Source organism: Scyliorhinus canicula, chromosome 2 (genome assembly GCF_902713615.1).
Source record: "Scyliorhinus canicula chromosome 2, sScyCan1.1, whole genome shotgun sequence".
NCBI classification, from domain to species: domain Eukaryota; kingdom Metazoa; phylum Chordata; class Chondrichthyes; order Carcharhiniformes; family Scyliorhinidae; genus Scyliorhinus; species Scyliorhinus canicula.
Genome location: NC_052147.1, coordinates 57,129,755 through 57,137,744, shown reverse-complemented (window position 1 = coordinate 57,137,744; position 7,990 = coordinate 57,129,755). Strand labels below are relative to the sequence as shown.

Sequence of the window (7,990 nt, the reverse complement as noted above, 5' to 3'; positions counted from 1 at the left end):
AAAAGGCAACTGAGAACGACTCCACCTCGTATTCCTCAAGAGCCAGTGAACCGTACGGTAGCAAGACAATTAACCTCTCAAAAAAGGAGGCAGAAGGGATTCTATGATAGGTCCGTGAAAAAGCTTCAACCTCTGCAGCCAGAGGACACAGTGAGAATAGAAGATTCCAAAGGAAATGGATGATCTAAGCAGGTGAAGGTACTGTGACAAGCAGGTCCAAACTCATATCTCATCATTACGGATGAAGGTGCAGCCTTCAGAAGGAATAGAAGAGCTTTGCTCAAAGTCCAACAACCGTTCGTGATGCAACTACCAGAAGAAGCATGCAACAGTCCTAAAGCATCTGAAGAACATACAGTGCAACATATGGAACAAATGCAACAATAGGAAGATACATTGATACATGAAGAACAACAAACACAAGCAAGGCTAAGGTGCAAACCTGAAAGTCTGAACTTGTAACAGACTGTAAATAATCTGAACATGTAAATAGTTTTGCATATCATGTGAATTGAAAAAATAATCCAATGCATGTAAATAATTTCATCTTCCAAAGGGGATATGATGGTATGCATAAAGCAATTCTGTAGATAATATTATACATGACCTCCGACCATCAGGTGGCAGTGTAAACCCACCACGTGACCATGTGTCTGGGGGTTGTGAGTAAGTCGTGTTGTAGGTAAGACGTATTTTGCAGCTCTATAATAGCTAGTATTAATAGTTTATTATTTTATTCATCCTAGTTATCTTTTTGCCACGCAGTTATTTCATAATAAATTATTTAAACTACATATTCTGTAGTTCATCATTCTTATCGGCCAGTCTAGAACGTGACAGGGGTGAGACCAACGCAGACACAGGGAGAATCTGCAAACTCCACAAGGACAGTGACCCGGAGCCTCAGCGCTGTGAGGCAGCAGTGCTAACCACTGTGCCACCACGCAGCCTTCAAAAGTTTTTATTGAGCTGGTAGAATTAGTGGCAAACCACTATGACTAGAGACCATGGATAATTCTGCAGTGCTACAGGTTTAAGACAGCTGGAAGAATCCCTGCAGAACCCATAATGGAATTCAAAACCAGGTTCAAGAAACTGGCGGATCATTGCGAGTATGGGTCGGTGGTGTTACAGGACCGACTGGTATGCGGGATAAACAACATCGTTATATAGGGAAAACTGTTGCAGAACCCGCCCTGCACCTGAAAAGAAATGTAGACCTGGCGCTGACCCTGAAAATGCTGAGAAAGGAGCCCAGGAACTTCAAGGTTCAATGCCTGCTCAACATCTAACAACCCCCCATATAGAAAAACTGAGTCCCCCTTAAAAACACTTCTGTGCCCCGCCCACCACCTGTTCATCACATGGCCTGCAAGAAGAGCCTATGGTCGGAAAACCCGAGAAATGTTAGGAATGCTTCCCCAGTGGACTTCGGGGAACAGTCACAAGAGTACTGTACCTGCAGCTGAAGAATAGGCCCAAGGAAAGGCTGCCAAAATCGTCAGTACACGTATCGCCAGGCCAGAGCTCAAAGTCACCTCATGCTGGTGACTTGTAAATCCATCAGCCCAAGTAGGATGAACTGATGGTGCTAAACTGCATCACCATCCCCAAAGCTGCCCCAATCAAAATTGAGCTCTTGGTCTACGGTCACCCCTGGAAATGGAAATGGACACAGGAGCTGTTGTCTCTATTATAGGGGCAGACTTTCAGGCACTGAGCAAGCATCATGGGCCTGCGAGACACCAGGGCCAGGCTGGCCATGTATACGGGGGAATCTATATTAATCGTAGAAATCACCGAGACCTCGGACACCCATGGGCAGCAGACAATCCGGCTCCCTCTAATAGTTGCACAAGGAGCAGGACCCTGCCCTTATCCACCAATAAACTCCAGACATGGACCCAGAAGGACCCTTCACTGGCGAAACTATGTCATGTAATCCTAAGTGGCAGAATTCAAGGACACCCACAGAGGATCTAAAGCCCTTCTTATTTAAACACCAAGAATTCAGCATGGAAGACGGAATGAACCTGTGGGGAGCCCATGGTCACTCATCCAGGTTAGTGCCCAATCTTGAAGGAGCTAAAAAGGGACCACGCAGAATCCTAAAAAGATGCTTACAAGGAGCTACGTCCAGTTGCCTGGACTTGACTCAGACATTGATAATTGGGAAATAAGGTGCAGCGATGGTGGGAAGGAGAAGGAGTAGAGTGGGTAAGGATGGAGGAGGAATCTTGTAAGGGGTCCAGTTTAAGGGCAATGGTGACGGCAGCATTGCCAATGGCTCTGAGTAAGTATTCAGGTAAGAGCCCGGTTGCTGCAAACCACGATAAAGATATGGAATCAGTTGAGGAGGCATTCTAAGGTGGAAGGGATGTTGGTGTTAACATTGCTGTATGAGAATCTTGGGTTTGAGTGAGGAGGGGGGAGATGGATAGTGTATACAGGAGGTGGAGGGAAGTGGGGCTGGTCAATGGGAGAGATCTCTATTTGGAGGAAGGGTTCACCAGTCTGGAGGAGCTAAGGGAGAAGGTAGAGCTGCCAAAGGGAAGTGAGTTTAGCTATCTGCAAGTTAGGGACTTTGCGTGAACGGTCTGGAGGGGATTCCCTAGGTTGCTGGGATACACCCTGCTGGAGCGACTGCTGCTTCAGGTTGTGGAAGGGGCGGGAAGAACTGCGGACATATACAAGTGGCTTGGGGGGGGGGGGGGGCAGGGAGGTGTACAGGTGGTGAAGATCAAGGAGAAATGGGAAGAGGAGTTGGGAGGGGAGATCAATTGGGAGTATGGAGTGAGGCACTGCATAGGGTAAACGGGACCTCCTCCTGTGCATGGATGAGCCTGATACAGTTTAAGGTGGTGCCCAAGGTGCATATGACTTGGGCGAGAATGAGGGGGTTCTTTCAGGGGGTAGCAGATGAGTGTGAGAGGTGTGGGTGGGGCCAGCGAATCACACGCACATATTTTGGGGCTGTGAAAAATTGGGAAGATTCTGGGTGGAAGTGGAGGAGGAGGTGGACCCGGACACTTTGGTGGCAATATTTGGGGTTTCAGAGAAGCCAGAGCTCATGGAGAGGAAGAAGGCCGATGTCATGGCCTTCACCTCTCTGATTGCACAGTGGCGTATTTTACTGGAGTGGTGGTCGGCATCGCCACTGGAGGTAGAGGCTTGGTTGGGTGACTAGTACGACTTCCTGTGGTTGCAGAAGATAAAATATGAGTTAAGGGGCTCAGCAGGGGGGTTGAGAAAAGGTGGGGGATGTTTGTGACTGTTTTTGAGCAGCTCTTTGTCGCGGGGGAGGGGAGGTTTGAAAAAGGGGAAATATTTGTTCAGACTGTACAGTTGATTCCTGGAAAGTATGTTTCCTGGGGGTTTATGTGTTGTAACCTGTTTTGATACATGTTTGTAATAAAATACATTTAAAAAAAAAAGAAAATTGGGAAAACAGTGCCCGTCGTGCAGGAAAATCAGAAGCTCCCTCCATCAGCCTCACTACAGCCGTGGGAATGGCCAGGAAGACCTTGAGTACGGATATACATGGACCTCGTCAGGCCGTTCATGGGGTCAGTGCTTTCAATCTTGGTCGATGCCCATTTGAAATGGATGGACATACATCAGATTTCCTCCAGGGCCACCATAGAAAAACTCAGGCAGTCATTTTGTACCCATGGGATACCAGAGATCCTCATGTCCGACAACGGACCCCCTTAACCAGCAGAAAATACCGGGTGTTCACAAAATCCAACGGGATCAAACACATCCAAATAGTGCCATACCACCCATCTTCCAACAGCCTGGCTGAATGGACAGTCCAAATGTTTGAAAGTGGCACGATGAAACAGATCGCTGGCTCACTTGATACCAAAATGGCTTGGTTCCTCTTCAATTACAGGACCACGCTACACACCACAATGAGGCTTGCGCCAGCGGAATTGCTGATGGGCAGCACCTCCAGACCAGACTCAGTATATTATTCCCTAACCTGGATGGGAAAATGGAGTCAATACACTCTGAGCACACCCGCGCCCAGAGTGCGGCATGGTGGAGCAATGGTTAGCACTGCTGCCTCACGGAGCTGAGGATCCGGGTTCAATCTCAGCTCCAGGTCACTGTCCATGTGGAGTTTTCTCATTCTCCAGTATCTGTGTGAATCTCGCCCCCACAACCCAGAAAATGTACAGGGTAGGTGGATTGGTCACGCTAAATTACCCCTTAATTGGAAAAAAAAAAATTGGGTACTCTAAATTTTAAAAAAAGACACAAGGCCCAGACACAGAAAAAAAATTATGACACCTGATGACCCGACAGGACCTTTAGGACAGGAGATACCAGGCAGGATTCTTCGTCCTGCCAGCTGGTCAATATTTCCCATTGTGGGCAGTCCCATGCCATTGGGAAATCCCTGGGCGCGGGTGTGCTGCCGGCGCAACAGATAATCCCGACAGTGGAAAATTCAGCCCACCGTCTATGTTCGCGGTTTTGGAGACAGATCCCTTTGGGTCCCAGGAATTGTAGTGAAAAAGACTGGCCCTGTATTATACAAGGTTAAGACCAGGGAGAGGACCGTAAAAATACACGTGGACCATCTCAGGAGCAGGGAACCTTCTACTGGGAAGTGCCACCCTCAATGTTACTTGTACCTACCTCCAGGCAGAAGGTTCAACCCATGGTAAACCCAAGAGTCATCCCCCAGGAGGGCGAAGACCTGGTCTCAGAAATGGAGACTGATGTGGCTGACCCGCAGCAGGAAGTCAATGTCAAGGAAGAGATCCTTGGACACTTGGCTAGGTAGAGACAATTCCCCATCCGCTTTTCGCCCTCAGATTCAGCTCCGCTGACAGTGGACTCAAGGCTGTGCGCAAAGAGGCAAAGGAGGCCTCACCATTGCGGAGTGAGGGGGAGGTTCTGGATGTGGGGGTGGGGGTGGGGGGAATCTGAATCTCTCATGAGAACCATGGTGAATCCGTTATCGATCTCTACGTGGGGCTTGTGGAGTATAGGTACCCATGGAAATGGGCGGAGGCCCACCCATCTGGGACTCTTTACTGAGCCCTTTAAATAGCATTCCAGACCTGGATCCAGAGTCCTGTTAGTCCCAAGGTGGGACACTTGTCTTGTACGCCGCAGATGCAGCTTTACTTTTGAGTTTGGAATAAATCTGTTCGAGATTCCTTGTCGTGTCTCCTGGATTACTGCACCAATCATCCCTGTTTATGTAATCAAAGCCTTTCTCTGTCCAATTCAACTTCCTGGTTCCCTGCTCTCTTTGAATTTCTAATTCAAGTTTTTGTATTTCCCTTCCTTTGACCTCTCTTTTAAGCTCAAGTGTTTTTCATTTATTTTTCTTTCCCAAATTGAAATTTTGCTTTTCTCTATCTCTTTCCAATTCAAATGGCCTCATTTGCAATTGAATCCTGGCTAACTAAACCTGCATTTTGTCTGGATTACCTTTGCTTTTGTTGTGTCGGCTTCTAACTCAATTTCCTGCCTCTCCCTTTAAATTAAACCTTGTTTTCAAATCCTTCCATGGCGTCACATCATCTTCTCTCTCTAATCTCCTCCAACACTGGAATCTTTGCACTCCTCTAATTTCAGTCTGTTGAGTGTCCCTGATTTTAATTGCCCCACTATTGGTGGTCATGTTTTGAGCTGCCAGACCTTAAACTTTATAATTCCCCACCTAAACTTCTGCCTCTCACTCCTCTTTAGACAGTCCTTAAAACCTACTTCTTTAACCGAGCTGCTTTTACTCTTTCCTTCAGTAACATGGTTTTACGTTGTATTTGATGATGCTGCTGTGATGCACCTGTTATTGATCCCTTTAATCACATTTTGGTTTGATGTTTTAAGTTTCATTTGTGATTCGCTTTTTGTTTAAGGCAGTTTCCCTTTAAGAGACTGTCCCTTTAATCTGTCCCTAGCGTATTTGATTTAGCTTACTTGGTGTTGACTTAAAATCGTTGGGATGTAGAATCATAGAATCATTACAGTGCAGATAGAATCATAGAATCACTACAGTGCAGAAGGAGACCATTCAGCCCATCGAATCTACATCGACCCTCTGAAAGAGCACCCTACCTTGCCCCACGCCCCACCCTATCCCCAGTTACCCTACCTAACCTTTTGGGCAATAAGGGGCAATTTAGCATGGACAATCCACCTAACCTGACATCTTTGAACTGTGGGAGGAAACCCACAGAACGGGGAAGAATGTGCAAACGCCACACAGTCACCAAAAGCTCAGAATTGAATACGAATCTCTGGTGCTGTGAGGCAGTAGTGCAAATCACTGTGCCCTTTTACAATGAGAAAGGCACTATACAAATGAAAGTTGTTGAGCATACGGACCTTCGTAAAGCTGCATTTCCACCACCAAATGGGACCACCGGAACAAAATTGAACTGGCAGTCGGCTAATCCCTTCCAGAGAGAAAGAAAATGCCTGGCGCACACTGTGTATAAACTCTGACAGCTGGCTATGGTAATCATGACAAACGTTGGGCTGGAGATTACATTTCTTTAAAAAAAGCAAAAATAACCAAGTGGGGGTGGGGTGCATTGTGAGTGGACTCTCCGAGGTGCCTGACATAAGAGTGGAGGGCTGGAATTAAAAGCCGAAACTGCTGGATCAAAACTCAGCAGCTCTCAGAGGGAGGAGAAACAAAAGTTGAAACGTTTGGCATCGAAGTGATGCCCTCCACATTGGCCCTGGTAAGTTTGCTGGCGCAAGCGCCCTTGTCCACAATGCACAACGCTAACGGGAATGCCGTCCTGTGTGTGTGTGTGGATGTGAAATATCCCTGGAGCTCGAGGCCCGGATGTGCGGCGCTGCTTCTTCTCATTTCCATAAAAGGCAGCGGAGGCTCGGCTTTCATTGTCGGGAGTGAAGGGATCCCGGTGGGAGCAGAGAGAGAGAGAGAGAGAGAGACACACACACACACACACACACACACAGAGGAGTGAGTTTGGAACGGGCTCGAGCGCAGCAATGGACAGACGGTTGTGAGCCTCCCCCGCAAGCTGCTGAGATTGAATTTCTCAGGCGATCCGGCACACGTACAGAGAGAGAAGAAAGCCCGGGATTGACTCCATTAAAACGTCCGGCAGGGGAAGAGGCGAAGGGAGCCGGCAGGTCGGACACTTTAATTTTTCAGCGCGCGCGCGTGTGTCGTTGGGGGGGGGGGGGGAGGAAAAAACCGTTAAAAATCCGTATCCCCCCCCACTCTTCCCATTGCCGGGCTACCGCCAAACATTACTTTTCAGCGGATTCTCTGAGGTATTTTTCCTTCCCTCTTCGGCATCTTGGCATTATTTATCCTGGAATAACTGTTGCTCTCGAGCAAAGCGGGGCCCCTCCTCACACAAGCAGCCGCCGTTAGGTCTTCTCGGTGACACCGTTCAGTTTCGGGGGTTTTCGATCGGGCTGAGGGGAGGGAGGGGGGTGTTAATGATGGATTTGGGGGGGGGGGGTGAAAGTTGCAGCTATTTATTGTTGGGGGTGATTTTGTAGTCAAGCCCTTTCTCCCCCCCCCCACCCCCAACCATCTGGCTTGCAGTGACAGGCGGGGAGGGGTCTTTCTGACACGATGGGCTTCGCGTTGAGGATGGCTTGTAAAACGGAAAGCGCCTTTAAAAGACGAGGGTTTTCATTGTATTGGATCCGAGGCACCCCCCCCCCCCCCCCCCCCCGTTTAGATGATTTTTTTTGAGGAAAATCATTTCGTGATCGGGGACTGCAAAAAGAAAAAAATCCTTTTCCACACGCTGGATTTATAGCAATATTTGCGACGCCTCGTTTTGTTCTCAAGAATGTGCAACTTTAAATCCATTTTGTTACATAAAGAAACCCGATTTCAACAGGTTTGCAGGACTGCCCCGATTATCAAAGTGTAATTTTGAGTCCCTTGTAACGGGAAAATGTATAGCGGCGGAAAGCCCACCCCTTCCTTGCAGCTACTTTGTGCAGGCAAAGAGCTTCAATCCCATTA

The 7,990-nt window shown here is 48.0% G+C and overlaps 1 protein-coding gene across 7 annotated transcripts in view; it reads left to right on the top strand.

Annotated features, from left to right (window-relative positions):
* The first annotated feature begins 6,564 nt into the window (after positions 1 to 6,564).
* The window catches only part of LOC119954105 (fermitin family homolog 2), a 168,522-nt gene continuing 167,096 nt past the window's right edge, over positions 6,565 to 7,990 (top strand). For 2 of the 7 annotated variants that reach the window (XM_038779049.1, XM_038779032.1), the window contains exon 1: positions 6,796 to 7,134. The gene's annotated coding sequence lies outside the window, so the exon portion shown is untranslated. Of the gene's footprint in view, positions 6,714 to 6,795; positions 7,135 to 7,255; positions 7,279 to 7,736; positions 7,863 to 7,990 lie in introns of those variants that run through there. The other 5 variants (XM_038779042.1, XM_038778998.1, XM_038779006.1 and 2 more) reach the window with 4 other exon arrangements.